This window comes from Triticum dicoccoides, chromosome 3B (genome assembly GCF_002162155.2).
Source record: "Triticum dicoccoides isolate Atlit2015 ecotype Zavitan chromosome 3B, WEW_v2.0, whole genome shotgun sequence".
Taxonomy (NCBI): Eukaryota; Viridiplantae; Streptophyta; class Magnoliopsida; order Poales; family Poaceae; genus Triticum; species Triticum dicoccoides.
The window spans coordinates 224031921-224055600 of record NC_041385.1 but is presented as its reverse complement, the minus strand read 5'-3'; positions in this window follow the sequence as shown (position 1 = coordinate 224055600).

The window sequence follows — 23680 nt, the reverse complement described above, 5'->3', positions numbered from 1 at the left end:
AAGGGAAAAGGCAGTACAAACTGGATAAGGAACAAATCTATTATTTGGTTGAAAAAAGTATAGAAAGTGGTGGCTGGTGGACAAGTCAACAGAGTATGTCCATGATTAGATTTGCTGCCCTCACATAGTAAAAGGTCTCCAGGATTAGATTTGCTGCCCTCACAGAGTATGAACAAACTCAACATCACCATTTTATGCCTCCTTGTAGGTACACTGTGTTGATGCGCTCACTATCGCATGTCCTTATACCAACTTTTTGTTGTTGTTAATGTAAGGGCGCATGTAAAATGAAGCGATCACACTGTTACCTTAAGGACATGTCTAACCAGTGTTATTGTTAATCTAATGCCTCCAGTGAAACGATGCAATTAAACTATGTTACAAATGGTACTCCTGCTGTTTTTCCCAGTATGATAAGTAAGTTGCTTCTTTATGCTGCTGAGTGTCCTGGTGTCCCCACTGTCCCATGCCCTTAAAACAGCTCTTTAGCTGTTGTTGATCTACTATATCTAGTAAACAAGCAATGCCACCATTAAAGTAATCCCATATTTTACGAATGTCATTGTTGATCGTAATGCTTCCGGTAACATGAAGCATTGCTCACGTTTTAAAATTTCTACTGTCCTTGCGTGATTGCCATAAACATAATCAAGATGCTTCTTTTCATTTCTTGTATGTTTCGTATCTTGTTGTTGACCAGGAACTGTTTTCTTTCTATCTTTTTGTGCAGATAGGGATATCCATTTCACCTTGTTGCTATTGTGACCTTTTGGTGAACTGCACAAAACACTTTTTTTGGAATGAGCGTCGTGTGCAGTTCAACTAAAATGTCACGTGGGCAACATCTCTCAATTTTGGTGGAACTGCACAAAATGGTGACTGGAGTTTCCAAAATCTCCGTCAAACTCTGCGGTAATCTCGTGCAACATTTTATTAGCCTTTTCAAGATAAGCCGTCACTGTCACCACAATGGCACTTTATTTTAGTGGAACTGCACAAAAGGATAAGCAAATTATAGTTGCACCTTACGTGAGCAGGACAACCAACCTTAATGTTGCTTAATTTTAGTGCAACTACTAAAGAAGAACCTGCCAGCTCACGAGAGCAAGTGCTTCTTGCTAGCTGAATGGTGCAATCTTTGCTTCATTTCAGGTGAACTGCAGAAAAAGGCGCATGCATTGAATCATGGGTCTGCAGGTTGGCCTCATCCGATTGGAGTTGCAGGTTCACCACATCGAGTCGTGGCGGCATAGGGCCCCTCACACCGGTCAGTACTGTCCTTTATCAACATGATTGTGCTTTGTCATACTGTGCTAACATTGTATTTTTTTAAATAAAGCTATTCTATCGCAATCTTTTCTTGTTTTGGAAATAAAGTTTGCTTCAACTAGTGCCACTATTATAGTAATCATGCTCATTCTTATCTGTGCAAACAGGAATACTCAATTACAGATGTTGTGATGGTCAAGAGCATTCGCCAAGTTCTTGGGTTATATGACACAGCTAGCCAAGATGGATTTAATCCTGGTATTCACTTTATCAAAAGGCTCTAATGGGTTAGTTCTGAATCTTGCAAGCTGGGAATCAATGAGATGTGTAGGCATCTTTGTTGTACTTATTGTTTGAATCTTATTTGTTGGTTTTGAATCTTGCAAGCTGGGAATCGGTGAGATTTCTAGGCATCTTTATTGTACTTATTATTTGAATCTTATTTGTTGGTTCTGAATCTTGCAAGCTGGGAAATACGGCGTGATGATGTAGAGGACATCAACCATAATAAACTGTTTAAACTTGGTAGTATTGTTTGTGTGAAAGTGCGGCAAATGTGTTGATCATGTGCGTCCTGAGAATAATAATTCTAATTGTTCTGCATGTTGATCCTGTGGCACTGATAGAACGAGCCAATGCATTACTTGTTTCAAGAATAAATTTGAATTGAAAGTAATTAAATTTAAGCAAAGTGACCACTAACACTTGTTATTACAGTACCAATATAGACCCGCTCGTGAACCGACGTGTGGCTGCAATAGGTTTCTTAATGGAGGCGTTTGAATGCATCGAGGGTGCATGTTCTGCCAGGCGTGCAGTGGGTGAGGGAGGGGTAGTAACTGTTGTTGCCTGTACACACTCAGTTTACCATTGAATCCAGTTCCCCAAGAGCTGAAAACGAACTGCTGGATATGGACTTCAGCAAGGAGTTCACCTTTGAGTTCACTTGAAGAGACTCCAATGGCGATCCGAGGGGTGAGCCGACTGGATATGGACTTCAGCAAGGAGTTCACCTTTGAGTTCTCCGTTCAGTCCCTTGGCTGCACCAAGTTGAATGCGATGTACACCAACGATCAGGACTCGGTGAAGCTCTGCCTCGACGAGTTCAAGCAGTACCTACAGGACGAGAAACCACAAGGTTGCCAAAAGTACCCCCGTGGCGGAATCTAAAAGATTACGAGAAACAAAATTCAAACCCTCATAAAAAATTTGCATGATCATCCAAAGATTTAACCCATGAGTTGGGCAATTCCTTAGCATCAATTTCATCCTTTCCCAAGTTTGTGCAACATGCTCATGTTCAAGTTGCTTGAAATTCATGATCTGGGTTCTAAGGGAAATAATTTTTGCGGGCGGAAAATACTTAGTGATAAAAGCATCCTTGCACTTGTTCCAAGAATCCATACTATTGCGAGGCAAAGAAGAAAACCAAATTTTTGCACGATCTCGCAAAGAAAACAGAAATAATTTCAACTTCACAACATCATTGTCCACACTTTCTTTTCTTTAGCATATCGCATAATTCCATGAATGTGTTAAGATGGGACGCGACATCCTCATTAAGAGTACTAGCAAATTGATCATTCATGACAAGATTCAGCAAAGCAGTATTAATATCACAAGACTCCGCACTAGTGGTGGGAGGAGCAATCGGACAACTTGGTGTTCTCTTGAGTCACACAACTTGGTGTTCTCTTGAGTCATGATGACTATGCAACAAGATTGCACTCAAAACAGATCTGATGAGAAAATGACAAACGAAAAAGAGGGTGAATAAAATGGAAAATTTTGTGAAGTGGGGGAGATGAAAACGAGAGGCAAATGGTAAATAATGTAAATTGCGAGGAGATGAGATTTGTGATTAGGAACTTGGTTGGTATTGAAGATCCTCCCCAGCAACAACGCCAGAAATTCCTTTTGATATCTGCTAGAACTACGTCGGTATTTCCCCAAAGAGGAATGGATGATGCAGTATAGCGACGGTAGGTATTTCCCTCAGTGATGAGATCAAGGTTATCGAACCAGTAGGAGAACCTCCTCACACCACGTAAACATCACCTGCACACAAATAACAAATACTCGCAACCCGACGTGTTAATGGGGTTGTCAATCCCTTTCAGGTACGGCGCCTCAAGGTAGGCAAATAACATGAGATAAAAGTGGTAGATAGGATAAATAGATCGCGGAACAAATAAATTGCAGCAAGGTATTTTTGTATTTTTGGTTTAATAGATCTGAAAATAAATGCAAAGGAAAATAGATCGCAAAGGCAAATATAATGAAAAGAGACCCGGGGGCTGTAGGTTTCACTAGTGGCTTCTCTCGAGAAAAATAGCAAACGGTGGGAAAACAATTACTGTTGGGCAATTGATAGAACTTCAAATAATCATGACGATATCCAGGCAATGATCATTATATAGGCATCACATCCAAGATTAGTAGAGCGACTCCTGCCTGCATCTACTATTATTACTCCACACATAGACCGCTATCCAGCATTGTCGGATATCGGGTTTCGGCAAAACCCTTAAGGTTCGAACTCTGGGGTGCGCACGAAGATCTTCCCCCTACCGATCCACGTTCCAACGCCTCGCTGAGAATCTAAGCTAAACGATGAACAACACGAGGTACGCAAGATTTATACTGGTTCGGGCCGGCGCCCGCCTAGCGCCCGCCTGGTCTCGATCATCATGGCTTGCGTCACGAGCACCTCGCGAGGTACCCTTGCCTTGATCTCTCCGCCTCCTCGCGAGCCTTCCTGGTGAGGCCGTTCCTGAGGAAGCCTTTCGTCGTCCGCCCCACGAGGCTTGGCCCCTCGTGAGGGTCTTGAGCTTGAGTTGGTGAAGATGGGCCATACTAGGCCACCACTTGAGCCACGCCGCAGGCCGCAGGCAGGCAAGTCTGGGTACCCCCATTCCTAGAACGCCGATAGTAGCCCCCGGGCCCAAGGCGCGCTCGGACTAGGCTTGGCAAAGAAGTGAAGGGGCAAGTGTGGAGCGCCGCGGGCCCCAACAGTTCGCGGCCTTGGTCGCCGTGTAGCGGTTGATTGGACGTGGGCATGTCCGCTTCCCCAAGCTGCGTCGGCAACCGCTCGATTTGACGAGTCCCTGCATGCAAAAATGAGTCATGATTACCTGTTATCATGGAGGCCGACAGTTGGCCTCCTCTGGACTATAAGTACGGAGTGGCATGAGCCCTCGCAGTCCATCTCCGCTTGCCCCGCTCCTTCTTCCTTGCTCCTCCTCCATCTTGACGCCAATGGTGCCAACCCGCCAGTTCTCAGCCGAGGAGAAAGGAAAGGCTCCCCGAGAGGGGCCCAACCCGCTCCCGCCAAAGAAGCGGCCGGTCCCCAGCCGCCGTGACGAGGTCGCTCGGCAGGAGACGTCGAGGCCTTGGTACAAGCGGCCACCACCTGGGTTTCTGCTGCCCTTGTACGCCCGGGCTGAGAGCCCTAGGGAAGAAGATGCCGAGCGGCGTCACCCGCGCCGCCGGCGACACCAACGAATCACGGCGGTGCGCGTTGTCGCCCCTGGAGTCCATGCCACGGACTCCTCTCGCGAGCTCGTGCTTCACGCCGCCATGCCTCCAAGCTCCTGGATCCGCTTTCCTCCTTATTTTGCCTTCGAGATGCCACCGAGGGGGGCTCTCGAGCTCTGGCTGCAGCACGCCGGCTGCGGTACCCCTGCGACCGGAGCAGAGGTTGAGGTTGTCGCTCTGGGCAAGGTCTTCATGACCCGAGGCTGGGGTGAGATCGCCCGGGTCTGCCAAACAAGGGGCGCCTTCGTGATTCATTTTGAATATGATGGTGCCTCCTTGATGCTCTTCAAGGTCTTCGACGCGGAAGGACGCCGGCTGGGGTGCTGCCCCAGGGAAGGCGGCCGGGGGATCGAAGTGGCAAGGGCTAGGCCTACCACCCGCTTCCACAGCAGCTCCTCTGGTAGCAGCGGAGATGCCGGAGGGTCCAGCAACTCTCCCGAGCTTCTCATGACTCCAGAGACGAGCGAAGACAGCTACGAGCTCCCGAGCTCGTGTCGCGCCCGGAGCAGAGTTGCTGCGTCAGGCCGCCGGCACGGCTGATCTGTATGGGGTTGGCGCCGGCCCCTCATGGCCCACTATTGATGATGGCGTCGGCCGCAGAGGCACCTGTAGTTAGGGCTCCTTAGGATTTGCACCATTTGTTCCCTGCGAGGAATCAAGGAAATACCCTGTGGGGGCATGTAAAGCGTCTGCAATGTCTTTTGTTGATATTATCCTTATCGCGAAGTGGTGCAAGATGCTTGTCCTGTCCTGGCTTGGTTCCCCCTTTCTAACCTCACGAGGGCTTGGTGCTCTACGCTGACAGGTCCCGGTCCCCAGGCAGGCTTCAGCCGTCGCTGGTATGCCAGGTCGCGATGTCGTGGTTAAGGCCAGGAGGTGAGCGGCCCGACGTCGAGTAAGAGCCCCTGAGGCGCGATGCTCGGGAGGTCCCCTTTAGCGCTCAAGTAGCCGCCACTGGGCGAGAAAGGAAGGCAACGTCACCGTCACAGAGCCGCATTAAGTGAGGGTTCGGGGTTGCGTTGATTAGCTGTTCCAGGAGCGTGACTTATCTCGAGAGCTCGGAGCCGTTCCTTAGTGAGGTGCCGGACCTGCGTGTCGGCAGCTGGGATGTTGCTGGGTCAGGCCTTCGTGAGATTCTCCTTTCTTCCCCGCACTCTCCTTCGTGCTCTACGTCCTTAGGTCCCAGCCCTCGAGCGAGCTCAGCCACCGCTAGTATGCCAGGTCACGATGCCGTGGACAAGGCCAGGGGGTGAGGGCTGGAGAGCCAGTAAGAGCTCCTGAGTCGCAATGCTCAGGAGCCCCCCTTTCAACACGCGAGCGGATTGCATGGGTGAGAGAGAGAGAGGGCTCGCGACGCCCCCCACATTATTCCCTAGGTGGACCCTGTAAACCAACACGAGGAAAACAGGGACTGCCATTACGATTGCCGGCCAGCCATTGGTTGATCCGAGGGAGTGACGAGGTCACTAAGGGCCTGGTGAGGTAGCGCCTTGCAGGGCTGCCGCGGCCAGAGCTCGACCACTCAGATTTGTCGATGTTGCAGGGACGGACCCATGCATAAGCGCCATGCCAGAGCGAGTGGCTCCAAAGGTAGGTGTCAACCGAGCAGGCGATTATCATAGGCAGGTTAGTCGCAAAGAGAAAATCAGCTTAGATAGATGCAGGAAAGACACATGCCACTGGGTCAGGCCCGAGCGGCTTGGGGATGATGCAGCCCAAGGGGCGCTCCCAACAAGGTAAGCTAAAGATATAAGAAAAACGGATACATGCCGCGGGGGCAGACCCACACGACCTGGGAATGATGCAGCCCTGAGGGCGCTCCCAGCTGAAATGAAACTCTGAAGATGTCACCTGATATCATTGCAGAGCGAGTGTTGGAGTAGCTAACGACGCGCGGTGAAGAAGCCAATCCTCACGAGCCTTCGGAGCCCAGAGCCTCGGGAGACTCTGGAGGTCCGGGCGGCTCCTCAAGGTCCATCTCCATCTCCTCCAGGAATGCGCAGTGCCTGGCCACCTGAGCCTCCAGAATGCTCCTCATCAGGCGCTGGTGAGCAGCAGCCGCGTTCGGCAGGCCGAAAGGCATGCGAACATAGCTGTGAGGTGGACCTTCGAAGCGTCCCGCGCGTGAAGGCTAGAAACGCTCCTGAGACGCGACTAGGTTGAGCTCTGGGTAGTCAATGCAGACGCGCAGCTCGCCATCCTCGCCTAGATGGGGAGCTACACCGGGTAGGCGGTGATGACCGCGCATGACTCTCGATTCCTGCATCTCCCGAGTGACCTTGGTGATGAACACCTGAGGGTTTGGCCCTCCTTGCCTCATGCCTTCCTGAGGGAAATGTGCCGCGAAGCACGCCTCCAAGTGGTGCCCGAGCGCCTCCCTCGTGATCTTGGCAAAGTCAGTGGCCCTCTAGGAGAGAGCCCCCGAGCCTTGCCCGAGGAGGGCGCCAGGCGCGCCTTCCTATGCGACGGAGGGAGGTGCCCCTTGGACGGGCGCAGATCCTGGCGCGGTGCCACCAGAGGTGGCTGCCTCCCGAGGCCTTGAGCTGGGTGATGTCTTCTTCTTCTTGGGAGCTTCCTCAAGAAGGTTCCCACTCTTGCTGTCTGGGTCCTCAACTGATGTGGCTTGGAAGGCACGCTCGAGAGAGCGCACCGCATCCTTTTCTTCGCAAGGGACTGTGATGACTCCGCCGCTTCCCGGCATCTTGAGGACATTGTAACCGTAGTGAGTCACCGCCATGAACTTGGCCAGGGCTGGATACCCGAGGATGGCATTGTACGGCAGGCGGATGTGGGCAACGTCGAAGTCGATGAGCTCGGTATGGTAGTTCTTGCACTGTCCAAAGGTGACAGGGAGGCAGACCTGCCCTATCGGGGTGGTGGAGCCATCAGTGACCCCTGAGAAAGGCTTGGTCGGCTAAAGCTGGTCATATGGCACTTGGAGATTGTTGAACATCTCGACGGACAAAATGTTGAGTCCTGCGCCGCCATCGATGAGGGTCCTGGTAACCTGCACATTGCTGATGACTAGGGAACAGAGCACTGGGAGGACACCGGCTGTTGCCGCACACTTGAGCTGATCCACTGAACTGAATGTGATGGCACACGTGGACCACCTGAGAGGGCATGTGGCCTTGAGCTTGGGGAGGACTGCATTCACCTCGCGAGCAAACTGCTTGAAGATGCGCTGAGAGGCTGGGGCCTGGGCACCGCCCAAGATGCAAGTGATAGCATGTGGCTCCTGGAAGCCCCCAACCCCCTCGTCCTGATGATGGTCGTCATTCCTTCTTGGTGGTGGTGGTCGAGGGGGAATGCCTGCGTTGCCTTGCAGGCGATCCTCATGAGGATGATCCCTCCAAGCCCCCTCGCGAGGCTTGTCCTGTTAGCGGTCCTCGCGAGGTCGGTCACGCCACCCTTGGCGAGGGCCACGGTCGTCCCATCATCCTCCACCTCTTCCTCCTCCTCGGCCGTAGCCCCGATCGTTGCGCTTGGGGCGTCGACTGACATGTCCTTCTCGGACGGCCCTGAGCTCTTGGCATTCATTGGTGTTGTGGGTGTGGAGGTCATGGTAGACGCAGTACCGGCTGCCCTTGGACGACTCTGGCTAGTCCCTGCCGCACTTCGTGTCTGGCTCTGCTGCGAGCACAGCCGCTCCCTTACGCTTCACGTCCTTGGCCTTGGCTTTCTTCTCTTCTGGGTCAGCGGCTGGGAGCTCGAGAAGGGAGAGACGTCCCTCCTCATCCCTTGCGCACTTGGTCGCCAGGTTGAACAGCTCCAGAGATGTGCACAGATCCTCATGGATAGCCAACTCCTCCATCTTGACGTCGTGGACGCCGTCAGAGAACGTTGAGATGATGGCCTCCTCAGTCACCTTGGGAATCTTGAGGCGAGCGCTGTTGAACCGCTGGATGTACTTCTGCAGGGTCTCTCCGGGTTGCTTCTTGATGCGGCGCCAGTCGTGCTGCCCTGGAAGTTGGCGATGAAGCGGGTGCGCATCTCGTCCCAAGAGGAGATCGTGCCGGGAGGTAGGTTCAGGAGCCAGGTGCGGGCACCGTCTTTGAGCGCCATGGGAAACCAGTTCGCCATGACCTTTTCATCTCTGTTGGCCGCTTCGATGCCTAGCTCGTAGAGCTGCAGGAACTACGCAGGGTCGGCAGTGCTGTCGTAGCGAGGAGGCAGATCCGGCTTGAACTTGCCCGGCCAGGCGACACTGCGCAGCTCGGTGGTGAAGGCGCGGCAGCCTGCGGTGGCCACCGGAGCTTTTCGCTGACGCGGGGCTTGCTCCTGAGGATTCCCACGTGCCGCCGCTAGGGGTAACGCGGGGTCTTGACGTGGTGGCGTAGGGATGCGGTCATGATGTGCCGGCGCAGGGAGCACACGAGCACCTTCTTGGGGACGAGGGATTTCTTGGCAGCTCATTTCTTGTCACGCGGGTGCTAGACGTGGTGGGTCTTGTCCCGGAGCCGCACGCCTTGGAGCCAGGGCGCCTTCTTGGGAGGAGGTGGCGGAGGCGCCTCCTGAGCTGCATCACCCATGCAGGACGGAGGGCAAGGCAGCGAGAGGGACGGTGCAAGGGAGCCCCCTGCGGCGCTGACGATCTCGGTGATGCGAGCTAGCCACTCCTCGTAGAGGTTGTCGACGGGACGGTAGTGCAGGAGCTCACATGCCAGGAGCAACGCGGCATGTGCGTCCGTGGGAGCGCGACGGGCGTGCGACGAACCAGCTGGAGTCAGCGACGGGGTGGTGGTGCGGCCTTCCCGCTGGCCGAGGGATGCAGCAACGACGCCTGCTGCTTGTTCCCCGCCGGGCCGGTGGCGGCGTGGGCGACAGGCGATGGGGAACGACGGGGAGGCCCACCGACGGGAGCCGTCTGGGCGACGTGGGTGGCAAGAGAAGCCCGACGCTCGGCGCGAGCTCGGAAAGCGTCACCCATGGATGCGACGAACAATCGAATGTGGAACAACGAAAGGAAGATTCCGGTGCACCCCTACCCGGCGCGCCAAATGTCGGATATCGGGTTCCGGCAAAACCCTTAAGGTTCGAACTCTGGGGTGCGCACGAAGATATTCCCCCTACCGATCCACGTTCCAACGCCTCGCCGAGAATCTAAGCTAAACGATGAACAACAGAAGGGACACAAGATTTATACTGGTTCGGGCCACCGTTGTGGTGTAATACCCTACTCTAGTGTGTGGTGTGGTGGATTACCTCATGGGCTGATGATGAACAGTACAAGGGAGGAACAGCCTCACGAGAGGTGTTCTTGTGATGGTGGTTTGCCTGAGAAGGATTCCATCTCCCTCCTACTGTGGTGGATATCTCTATATATAGAGGCCATGGTCCTCTTCCCAAATATTGAGCGGGAAGGGCGCCAACAACGGCCATTTTGAAGGGGAAAATCTAGTACAAGTTATCCTGACTAAAGTTGGTCTTCTGCTGCCAAAGGCACTGGCGATGACGCCGTCTTGGGCTCCACGGTGACCTCCATCCTGCCGCCCTGCTGGTCTTGGTCTCGTTGCACCAAAATGGTAACCTTTGCTTGATGCCTCGGTACTCCGCGCCTGTGCTTTCCCCCTTTGCACCAAAGAGGTAACAAGGACATTGCACAGGCCGGCGCCCGCCTGGCGCCCGCCTAGTCTCGATCGTCATGGCTTGCGTCATGAGCACCTCGCGAGGTACCCTTGCCTTGATCTCTCCGCCTCCTCGCGAGCCTGCCTGGTGAGGCCGTTCTTGAGGAAGCCTTTCGTCGTCCGCCCCGCGAGGCTTGGCCCCTCGCGAGGGTCTTGAGCTTGAGTTGGTGAAGATGGGCCATACTGGGCCACCACTTGAGCCACGCCGCAGGCCGCAGGCAGGCAAGTCTGGGGACCCCCATTCCCAAAATGCCGACAAGCATGCATCTAGTGTATTAAGTTCATGGAAAAACAGAGTAATGCAATAAGAACGATGACATGATGTAGACGAGACCCGTTTATCTATTGCAGAGATATAGATCCCATCTTGTTATCCTTAGTAGCAATGATACATACGTCTCGGTTCCCCTTCTATCACTGGGATCAAGCACCGTAAGATCGAACCCACTACAAAGCAGCTCTTCCCATTGCAAGATAAATAGATCAAGTTCCCCAAACAAAACCCAAATATCAGAGAAGAAATACGAGGCTATAAGAAATCATGCATATAAGAGATCAAAGGAGACTCAAATAACTTTCATGGATAAAAACATAGATCTGATCATAAACTCAAAGTTCATCGGATCCCAACAAACACACCACAAAAGGACTTACATCATGTGGATCTCCAAGAGACCATTGTATTGGTAATCAAGAGAGAGAGAGAGAGAGAGAGAGAGAGAGAGAGAGAGGAAGCCATCTAGCTACTAACTAAGAATCCGTAGGTTTACAAAGAACTACTCACACATCATCGGAGGGGCACCAATGGAAATGGTGAACCCCTCCATGACGGTGTCTAGATTGGATCTGGTGGTTCTGGACTCTACGGCGGCTGGAATTGATTTTTTCGACTCCCCTAGGGTTTCTGGATTATTAGGTATTTATAGAGCAAAGTGGCGGTTTAGGGGGCACACTCGAGGTGGGCACAACCCACCAGGGCGCGCCTGGGCCTCCTGGTGCACCCTGGTGGGTGCTACGCACCTCGAGCCACCCCCAGGTGCTTCCTTGGCCCACTGGATGTCTTCTGTCCCAAAAGAAATCCTCCAGGAGTTTGGACTCCGTTTGATATTGATTTCCTACGATGTAAAAAACATGCAGAAAATAGCAACTGGCACTGGGCACTATGTGACTAGGTTAGTACCAAAAAATGATATAAAATGACTACAAAATGATTATAAAACATCCAAGAATTATAATATAACAGCTTGGAACAATCAAAAATTATAGATACGTTGGAGACGTATCAGCATCCACAAGCTTAATTCCTGCTCGTCCTCAAGTAGGTAAATGATAAAAACAGAATTTTTGATGTGGAATGCTGCCTAACATGTTCATCACATTTCGTTTCTTTATAGCATGGACATATGGAATTTTATATGATTCAAAGCAATAGTCTAGTTTTGACATGAAGACATTAATACTCAGGCATACCAACAATGAACCATGTCTTTCAAAATATCAACACTAAAGCAAGTTACCCCCAGCCCATTATGCTCAATCATTGATCCATTCATGAAACACACTCGAATATTAGCTACACCCATTGCTCAAATACGATCATAGTGCCCCTTAGTTGGTGCTTTATAAGAGAAGATGGGGACTCAAATTCAAAATAAAAAATTGCATAAGTTAAAGAAAGGACCTTCGCGGAGGGAAGTAGGGATTTCTAGAGGTGCTAGAGCTCAAAGCTTAAATTGAGAGATAAAAATATTTTTGAGAGGCATACTTTTCCCACCAACGAAAATGACTTGGAGCATCCCAACACTTTCCATGCTAGATACATCATAGGCGATTCCCAAACAGAAAATAAAGTTTATTCCTTTTTCCACCATTACTTTCACTTTCCATGGCTAACCGTATCCACGGGTGCCCTCCATACCAACACTTTCCAAGGAATTTATTATTTGAAAACATAAAGTAAATTCATTATTCACTTCGGGACTAGGCATCCCTAATACCTTTGTCGTACTCTTGTGCAATGACAAGTGAATAAACACTCATCGTGAGAATAACACATCTAGCATGGAAAATATTGGCTACCCTTCAGTGCCTCGCGAGTGGGTGAGCACACAAAAGAGAAATTTATTTTGAAGATTAGAGATGGCACTTGCAAATTTGCTTAGAACGACATGGACATACCGCATATAGGTAGGTATAGTGGACTCATAAGGCAAAATTGGTTTAAAGGGTTTTGGATGCACAAGTAGTGATCATAGTTAGTGCAACATGAAGGCTAGCAAAAAGATTGAGAAGCGACCAACCAAAAAGCAAAAAATCTCGTACTCAAGCATTAAGCATAAGTAACATCGAATAATGCACCATAAGTAGGATATAAATTTCATTGCATAACTATTGACTTTCGTGCTTGCATAGGGAATCACAAACCTTAACATCAATATTATTACTAAAGCACAATTACTCATCAACATGACTCACATATCATATCGTCATATCTCAAAACCATTACTAAGAATCAAGTTTATTTTGTCCAATTATCTTCATGAAAGTTTTTATTATATACTCCTTGGATATCTATCACTTTGGGACTAATTTCATATGTTGGATTTGATAAGCTCAAACAAATATAAGTGAAGATCATGAACATAATTTTTTCTTTCTCTCAAAATAATCTAAGTGAAGCAAGAGAGAAATTCTTAAAATTTTACTAACTCCCAAATAAATCTAAGTGAATCATGAGAGCATTTCTTCAAAAATAACAAAGCACACCATGCTAAAATAGATATAAGTGAAGTACTAGAGCAAACCCATGGCTCTAAATGTTTAAGTGAAGCATAGGAGCATGCATAGCATAATTTTTGGCTCTCTCAAAAGGGTGTGTCCAGTAAGGATTAAACACTTAAAACACAAAGAAAAACAAGCAAAGACTCATATCATACAAGATGCTCCAAGCAAAACTCATATCATGTGACAAATAAAAATACAGTTTCAAGAAAAATACCGATGGTTGTTAGAAGAAAGCGGGGATGCCACTCGGGGGCATCCCCAAGCTTGGTTGCTTGATATTTATTTGAATATTATCTTGGGGTGCCTCGGGCATCCCCAAGCCTAGCCTTTTGCTAATCCTTATTCCTTCATCCATCGTAAGATAACCCAAAACTTGAAAACTTCAATCACACAAAACTCAAACAAAACCTTCGTGAGATCCGTTAATATAAGAAACCAAACCACTACTATAAGTGATGTATAAAACCTATTCTTATTTTGTTTTTGCATTATATCTACAGTATTCCAACTTTTCTATGGCAAAAACTCATCAAAGAAAACCATAGAATCATCAAAACAAGCACACAACGCAAAGAAAACAGAATCTGTCAAAAACAGAATATTCTATAGCAATATGAATATTTCAAATACTTATGTAACTCCAAAAATTCTGAAATAAATTGGTGGACGCGAGTAATTTGTCTATTAACCCTCTGCAAAAATAATCAACTCAAAATCTCTCTTCTGTTAAAAATGACAAATAATCTTGTGAGCGCAAATGTTTCTATTTTTCAGCAAGATCAAATCAACTTTGACCCAAGTCTTCCCAAAGGCCTTGCTTGGTACAAACACTAATTGAAACAAAAAACACAATCATAACAGTAGCATAATTGTTCTAACACACAAGAACAGAAAACAAAAAGCGAAAATAAATTTTATTCAATGGGTTGCCTCCCAACAAGCGCTATCGTTTTACGCCCCTAGCTAGGCATAACACGTAGGATCTAAGTTTTGTCATCTTTGGTTCTAGATCCATAAGATGCCCTCATGATTGATTCATATGGTGGCCTAATTCTTTTTCTAGGGAAGTGTTCCATTCACTTCGTTAGTGGAAATTGAAATTTAATATTGCCTTCTTTCATATCAATCACGACACCAATAGTACGCAAAAACGATCTACCAAGAATAATTGGACAAGACGGATTGCAATAAATATCAAGAACAATAAAATCAATGGGAACATAATTCCTATTTGCAAGAATAGGAACATCATTAGTTCTTCCCAAAGGCTTTTTAATAGTGGAATCCGCCAAGTGCAAATTTAAAGAGCATTCTTAAATATTGGTAAGACCAAGCACATCACATAAAGATTTTGGAATTGTAGAAACACCAGCACCCAAGTCACATAAAGCAAAACACTCATAATTTTTAACCTTGACTTTGATAGTAGGTTACCACTCATCATGTAATTTTCTAGGAATTGAAACTTCTAATTCTAACTTTTCTTCAAAAGCTTTCATCATGGCTTCAACAATATGTTTAGTAAAAGCTTTATTTTGTTCATAAGCATGGGGTGAATTTATCATGGATTGCAACAAAGAAATAGCAACTATCATAATTAAAGTCTTTGTAATCCAAAATAGTGGGCACATCACTAGTTAAAGTCTTGACCTCTTCAAACCCAATTTTATCAATTTTCTCAACAAGATTTTCACCCTCCGAATCTTCGGGACGCATTCTAACTAAAGTTGACTCTTCTCGAGTCCCTTTTTCATCAATCTTAAATTGACTAAATAAAGAATCAATATAAGAAACACTAATCATTTTAAGATCTTCATCACTTTTATGATAGTAATCACTAGAAAACGCTCTTTCTGAAAATTCTCTTCTCGCCCTAAGCATAGCGGTTCTTTTCTTACTTTCATCCATAGAAATATAGAGAGCTTTAATTGATTCTTCAACTTTAGGGACAAAATTTTTCATCTTGAGAGTTTCTACATCATGAGAAATTCTATCAACACTTCTAGACAAATCATCAATTTTATTCAACTTTTCTTCTATCGAAGTGTTGAAAGCCTTTTGTGTATTGCTAAATTCTTTAATATTGCTCTCAAGATCAGAGGTGTTTCTATTATTATTATAGGTTGGATTACCATAATAATTACCATAGTTATTAGAGGAATTACTAGGAAAAGGCCTAGGATTAAAATTACCTCTATAAGCATTCTTATTGAAATTGTTTCGCGAGACAAAGTTCACATCTATTGCATCACTATTTTGCTCAATCAAAGTAGACAAAGGCACAACATTAATATAAATAGGAGCACTTTTATTAGCAACAAACTTCATAAGAGCATCAACTTTTTCAGTCAAAGAATTTATTTCTTCTACCGAATTAACCTTTTTACTAGTAGGAGCTCTTTCAGTATGCCATTGCGAGTAATTTGCCATAATATTGTATAGAAATTTAGTAGCTTCACCCAAAGTAATTTCCATAGAAGTACCCCCCGCGGCGGAATCTAAAAGATTACGAGAAACAAAATTCAACCCCGCATAAAATTTTTGAATGATCATCCAAATATTTAACCCATGAGTTGGGCAATTCCTTGGCATCAATTTCATCCTTTCCCAAGATTGTGCAACATGCTCATGTTCAAGTTGCTTGAAATTCATGATCTGGGTTCTAAGGGAAATAATTTTTGCGAGCAGAAAATACTTAGTGATAAAAGCATCCTTGCGTTTGTTCCAAGAATCGATACTATTGCGAGGCAAAGAAGAAAACCAAATTTTTGCACGGTCTCGCAAAGAAAACGAAAATAATTTCAACTTCACAACATCATTGTCCACATCTTTTTTCTTTTGCATATTGCATAATTCCACGAATGTGTTAAGATGGGACGCCGCATCCTCATTAGGAGTACCAGCAAATTGATCTTTCATGACAAGATTCAGCAAAGCAATATTAATAACACAAGACTCCGCACTAGTGGCGGGAGGAGCAATCGGAGTGCTAATGAAATCGTTGTTGTTGGTATTTGAGAAATCACACAGCTTGGTGTTCTCTTGAGTCATGATGACTACACAACAAGATTGCACTCAAAAACAGATCTGATGTGAAAACGGCGAACAAAATAGAGGGCGAATAAAATGACAAATTTTGTGAAGTGGGGGAGATGAAAATGAGAGGCAAATGGGAAATAATGTAAATTGTGAGGAGATGAGATTTGTGATTAGGAACTTGGTTGGTGTTGAAGATCCTCCCCAGCAATGACGCCAGAAATTCCTTTTGATGTCTGCTAGAACTACATCGGTATTTCCCCAAAGAGGAAGGGGTGATGCAGTATAGCGACGGTAGGCATTTTCCTCAGTGATGAGACCAAGGTTATCGAACCAGTAGGAGAACCTCCTCACACCACGTAAACAGCACCTGCACACAAATAATAAATTCTCGCAACCCGACGCGTTAAAGGGGTTGTCAATCCCTTTCAGGTATGGTGCCTCAAGATAGGCAAATAAAATGAGTTAAAAGTGGTAGATAGGATAAATAGATCGCGGAACAAAATAAATTGCAGCAAGGTATTTTTGTATTTTTGGTTTAATAGATCTGAAGATAAATGCAAAGGAAAATAGATCACAAAGGCAAATATGATGAAAAGAGACCCGAGGGCCGTAGGTTTCACTAGTGGCTTCTCTCGAGAAAAATTGCAAACGGTGGGAAAACAATTACTGTTGGGCAATTGATAGAACTTCAAATAATCATGACGATATCCAGGTAATGATCATTATATAGGCATCAAGTCCAAGATTAGTAGACCAACTCCTGCCTGCATCTACTACTATTCTCCACACATCGACCGCTATCCAGCATGCATCTAGTGTGTTAAGTTCATGGAAAAACAGAGTAATGCAATAAGAACACTGACATGATGGAGAAGGGAACCGTTTATCTATTGCGGAGATATAGATCCCATCTTGTTATCCATAGTAGCAACAATACATACGTGTCGGTTCCCCTTCTGTCACTGGGATCAAGCACCGTAAGATCGAACCCACTACAAAGCACCTCTTGCCATTGCAAGATAAATAGATCAAGTTGGCCAAACAAAACCCAAATATCGGAGAAGAAATATGAGGCTATGAGAAATCATCCATATAAGAGATCAAAGGAGACTCAAATATCTTTCATGGATAAAAACATAGATCTGATCATAAACTCAAAGTTCATCGGATCCCAACAAACACACCGCAAAATGACTTACATCATGTGGATCTCCAAGAGACCGTTGTATTGAAAATCGAGAGAGAGAGAGAGAGAGAGAGAGATAGAGAGAGAGAGAGAGAGAGAGAGAGAGAGAGAGAGAGGAAGCCATCTAGCTACTAACTACGGACCCGTAGATCTACAAAGAACTACTCACGCATCATCGGAGAGGCACCAATGAAAGTTGTGAACCCCTCCATGACGGTGTCTAGATTGGATCTGGTGGTTCTGGACACTGCGGCGGATGGAATTAATTTTTTCAACTCCCCTAGGGTTTCTGGAATATTGGGGTATTTATAGAGCAAATAGGCGATTCCGGGGCCACCCGAGGTGGGCACAACCCACCAGGGTGTGCCTGGGCCTCCTGGCGCGCCCTGGTGGGTGCTGCTCATCTCGAGCCACCCCCTGATGTCGCTTGAAGCTATGTCGGTATTTCCCCAAAAAGGCAGGGATGATGCAGCACATCGGCGGTAGGTATTTCCCTCAGATATGAAACCAAGATTATTGAACCAGTAGGAGAACCAAGCAACACAACGTAAACAGCCCCTGCACACAAATAACAACACCTTGCAACCCGACGTGTTAAAGGGGTTGTCAATCCCTTTCGGAGTACGGTGCCTCAAGATAGGCAAAGGACGTGAGGTAAATTTGTAGTAGATTGATAGATCGAATGCCAACTAAAATAAATAAGAATAAATTGCAGCAATGTATTTTTGTATTTTTAGTTTAATATATCTGAAAATAAACACAAGAAAAAAGTAGATCCAAAGGCAAATATATGAGAAAGAAGACCCGGGGGCCGTAGGTTTTTATACATCTCCAATGTATCTATAATTTATGAAGCATTCGTGCTATTATATTATCTGTTTTGAATGTTTATGGGCTTTATTATACACTTTTATATTATTTTTGGGACTAACCTATTAACCGGAGGCCCAACCCATATTGTTGTTTTCTTCCCTATTTCAGTGTTTCAAAGAAAAGGAATATCAAACGGAGTCCAAACGGAATGAAACCTACGGGAGCGTGATTTTTGGAATGAACGTGATCCACGAGACTTGGAGTTGAAGGCAAGGAAGCTTCGAGGTGGCCACGAGGGTGGGGGCACGCCCCCCCCCCCCCTACTGGGCGCGCCCCCTGTCTCGTGGGCCCCTCGTGGCTCCCCCGACCGACTTCTTTTGCCTATATATTCCCATATACCCTAAAAACATCGAAGCGAACAATAGATTGGGAGTTCCGCCGCCGCAAGCCTCTCGGGAGCCCGTTTCGGCACCCTGCCGGAGGGGGAAGCTATCACCGGTGGCCATTTTCATCATCCCGGCGCTCTCCATGATGAGGAGGGAGTAGTTCACCCTCGGGGCTGAGGGTATGTAGCAGTAGCTATGTGTTTGATCTCTCTCTCTCTCTCTCGTGTTCTCTCTGTGGCACGATCTTGATGTACGCGAGCTTTGCTATTATAGTTGGATCTTATGATGTTTCCCCCCCTCTACTCTCTTGTAATGGATTGAGTTTTCCCTTTGAAGTTATCTTGTCGGATTGAGTCTTTAAGGATTTGAGAACACTTGATGTATGTCTCGCCGTGCTTATCTGTGGTGACAATGGGATATCATGTGATCCACTTGATGTATGTTTTGGTGATCAACTTGTGGGTTCCGCCCATGAACCTATGCATAGGGGTTGGCACGCGTTTTCGTCTTGACTCTCCGGTAGAAACTTTGGGGCACTCTTTGAAGTACTTTGTGTTGGTTGAACAGATGAATCTGAGATTGTGTGATGCATATCGTATAATCATGCCCACGGATACTTGAGGTGACAATGGAGTATCTAGGTGACATTAGGGTTTTGGTTGATTTGTGTCTTAAGGTGTTATTCTAGTATGAACTCTATGATAGATTGAACGGAAAGAATAGCTTCATGTTATTTTACTACGGACTCTTGAATAGATCGAGCAGAAAGGATAACTTTGAAGTGGTTTCATACCCTACCATAATCTCTTCGTTTGTTCTCCGCTATTAGTGGCTTTGGAGTGACTCTTTGTTGCATGTTGAGGGATAGTTATATGATCCAATTATGTTATTATTGTTGAGAGAACTTGCACTAGTGAAAGTATGAACCCTATGCCTTGTTTCCTAGCATTGCAATACCGTTTACTCTCACTTTAATCATTAGTTACCTTGCTGTTTTATAATTTCAGATTACAAAAACCTATATCTACCATCCATATTGCACTTGTATCACCATGTCTTCGCCGAACTAGTGCACCTATACAATTTACCATTGTATTGGGTGTGTTGTGGACACAAGAGACTCTTTTTTATTTGGTTGCAGGGTTGTTTGAGAGAGACCATCTTCATCCTACGCCTCCCACGGATTGATAAACCTTAGGTCATCCACTTGAGGGAAATTTGCTACTGTCCTACAAACCTCTCCACTTGGAGGCCCAACAACGTCTACAAGAAGAAGGTTGTGTAGTAGATATCAAGCTCTTTTCTGGCGATGTTGCCAGGGAGGTGAGTGCTTGAAGGTATTTCTTTCGATCTTGCAATTGAATCTTTTTGTTTCTTGTTTTATCACTAGTGTAGTTTATAAAATAAAACTACAAAAAAATGGAATAGAGTTTGCCTATTACGCTTCATCTTTTTAATATCTTTTGTGAGAATGATGGAAAGTAAAATTGTGCTCAAGTGCTAGAATAAGAAGTCTATAAAATGTTTGATACTAAATCTTTGAATGACGAGCATGATTGCATTGTTGTTAGTATGAACTCCTTGAATATCCATACTACTAATGATGATTTCACTAGTTATGATGAAAATGTCTCTTATAAGCATGTCCATTTTTGTGGAGAGCATTGGGTTTGCATAGATACACCAAATAGAGAAGATAGATATTGCAAGAGGCATAAGCATGTAGAAACTAAATTGTTGCAAGAAAGGCTAAGGGTGAGTGCTGAAAATTTATATTTCCTTCGCCGTACTTGTGAACTTTGCAATGAAAGTGGTCATTTACATCTCTGATGCAAATTGCTTCATGATCAAATCATGTCCAAAAATTGTGATGATTTGATCTCCCTTGCACATTATAATGAACTTAGTTTGCTTTTGGTTTATGAAGAATTGAAACATGCAACTAAGCATATTCCAGAATTTAATCTTGAGAATTTTCTTGATATTAATCTAGAGGAAATTTATTTGTATTGTGTGGTGAATTGCATTGAAAATCCTTATATTGCCAATTACCTAAAGAAAAGAAAGCAAATAGAAGATGAAGAGAGTACTAATGAAAGGGAAGAGACTTCCCAATATCCTCTTATTATTTCTTATGATGAACCAGGTAACGAGGAGGAGCTTTCTATTCAACCAATATCATCTATAGGGAGCTCAAAGAAGAAGGTTGAACCCACACATAATGTGAAGAAGAAAAAGAAAAGAAGGAGAAAAAAAGGTAAAAAGGTATCCCTCCCAAATGATGTTGCTCCTACTACTCATTGTGATGATAATAATTGCTATACTATTGGTGCTATCCATACTATCAATGATGAGAGTGATTATGCTTATGATATGAAAAGGCCCTAGCTTGGGGAAGATATGTTTGATGAGGATGACATATTTGAGAATATATTTGCTGAAATTAATGTTTGTACCAAGCTTGGGGATGCTACGTTTAATGAAGATGATAATTTTAGCCTCCCAAGTTTTGATATGGAAAGTTGTTATGATAGCATGCCTCTTACCTATGATGATTATATTGATGAAAGTGGGTTTGGAAGAGTGTCGACTTTAGGAAGTAGTGATCCCACTATTTTGGAGGATTTTGAATCTTATAGTGATGAATATTAAAGTGGATTTGGAAGAGTGTCAACTTTATTTAGTGATGATTCCACTATCTTGGAAGAGGTTTCAATCGATTATGATGAGAACAAAGTTGCTACTTATGATGATTATTGTGATGAAACTTATGCTATAAAAAGTAGTGATGATTATATTTATAAAACTTGTCATGATTATGATTACCCTTTTTCTGAACATTACTCTTTTAATGTGGAAACAATTTATAGTACTCAAGTCTCTTATGATACTCCCACCATTCCGAATGAGAAGACTTTTGCTTATGTGGGGAGTAGTAAATTTTTTGTGCTTGTAGATCATGAAAAGAATGCTTTAGGTGCTGGTTATATTGTTGAAATCATTCATGATGCTACTGAAAATTATTATGAGGGAGGAACATATGCTTGTAGAAATTGCAATAATATCAAGTTTCCTCTCTATGTGTTCAAAATCTTGAAGCTATGCTTGTTTTACCTTCCTATGCTAGTTGATTATTGTTCCCCTAAGTTGTTTGCTCAAAAAATCCCTATGCATAGGAAGAGGGTTAGACTTAAATTTGCTAGTCATATGCTTCATGGTGCTCTCGTTATGTTTCAATTCTTATCTTTTATGTGAGCATCATTGTCATCATCATGCCTAGCTAAAAAGGCATTAAAGAAAAGCGCTTGTTGGGAGACAACCCAATATTTACCCTTACTGTTTTTGTGTGTCCACATGATTATGCTACTGTATTAATCATGTTTTACAGCTTTTTGTTTCAATAAAGTGCCAAGTAAGACCTTTAGGATAGCTTCGGTGATAGTTGTGTTGATCCTGCTGAAAATCAGAAACCTTTGCACCCAGTAAATTAGTTTTGATAATTCACAGAAATGTGCTTTTGATATATTTATTTTTTCTATGGATTTGTACACAAATTTCTTAGGACTTCCTAATTTGGTATGATTTTTGGAGTTATACAAGTATACGTTTGATACAGATTACTACAGACTGTTCTGTTTTTGACAGATTCTGTTTTTCGTGTGTTGTTTGCTTATTTTGATGAATCTATGAGTAGTATCGGAGGGTATCAACCATAGAGAAGTTGGAATACAGTAGATATTACAACAATATGAATTTAGAATGAGTTCATTACAGTACCTAAGTGGTGGTTTTATTTTCTTATACTAACGGAGCTTACGAGTTTTCTGTTGAGTTTTGTGTTGTGCAGTTTTCAAGTTTTGGGTAAAGATTCGATGGACTAAGGAATTAAGGGGACACAAAAGCTCAAGCTTTGGTATGCCCAAGGCACCCCAAGATAATATTTCAAGAAGTCTCAAGCATCTAAGCTTGGGGATGCCCCGGTAGGCATCCCACCTTTCTTCTTCAACAACTATCGGTTAGTATCGGTTGAATCTAAGTTTTTGCTTCTTCACATGAGTTGTGCTATCCTTGCAATGCCGTTTTATTTTGCTTTGCTTGCTGTTTGAATAAAAATACCAATATCTGAAATTATTAAATGAGAGAGAGTTTCACATAGCTACACAATTATTTAGCTACTCATTGATCTTCACTTATTTTTTTTTGGAGTAGTTTGTCATTTACTCGCGTGCTTCACTTATATCCTATGAGTAAATGGTTGAACTGTCATAAATCTGAAATTATATATGTTTCATTTGCTTATCCCATGGGGAGTAATGACTTCACATCTAAGAAGTGGAGGTTGTAAATTTATTGAAGGTTAGCAAGCATTGTATTGGTCATTTGAACAATTCAAGAAAGAATATTGAAGGAAAAGAGATTTCACATATAAATATACTATCTTAGACATCTTTTATAATTGTGAGCACTCATTAAGTATGACATGCTAAAGAGTTGATGTTGGACAAGGAAGTCAACGTAATGGGTTATGTTTTCTCACATCTCACTTAAAGTATATTGTCATGGATCATTCAAACATGTTGAGCTTGCCTTTCCCCCTCACGCTAGCCAAATTCCTTGCACCAAGTAGAGATACTACTTGTGCTTCCAAATATCCTTAAACCCAATTTTTGCCATGAGAGTCCACCATACCTACCTATGGATTGAGTAAGATCCTTCAAGTAAGTTTTCATGTTGCATGCAATAAAAATTGCTCTCTAAATATGTATGACTTATTAGTGCGGAGAAAATAAGCTTTATACGATCGTGTGATATGGAAGTAATAAAAGCGACAGACTGCATAATAAAGGTTCATATCACAAGTGGCAATATAAAGTGACGTTCTTTTGCATTAAGATTTTGTGTATCCAACCCTAAAAGCACATGACAACCTCTGCTTCCCTCTACGAAGGGCCTATCTTTTACTTTATGTCTTTTACTTTATGCAATAGTCAAGGTGATCTTCACCTTTTCCTTTTTCATTTTATCCTTTGGCAAGCACC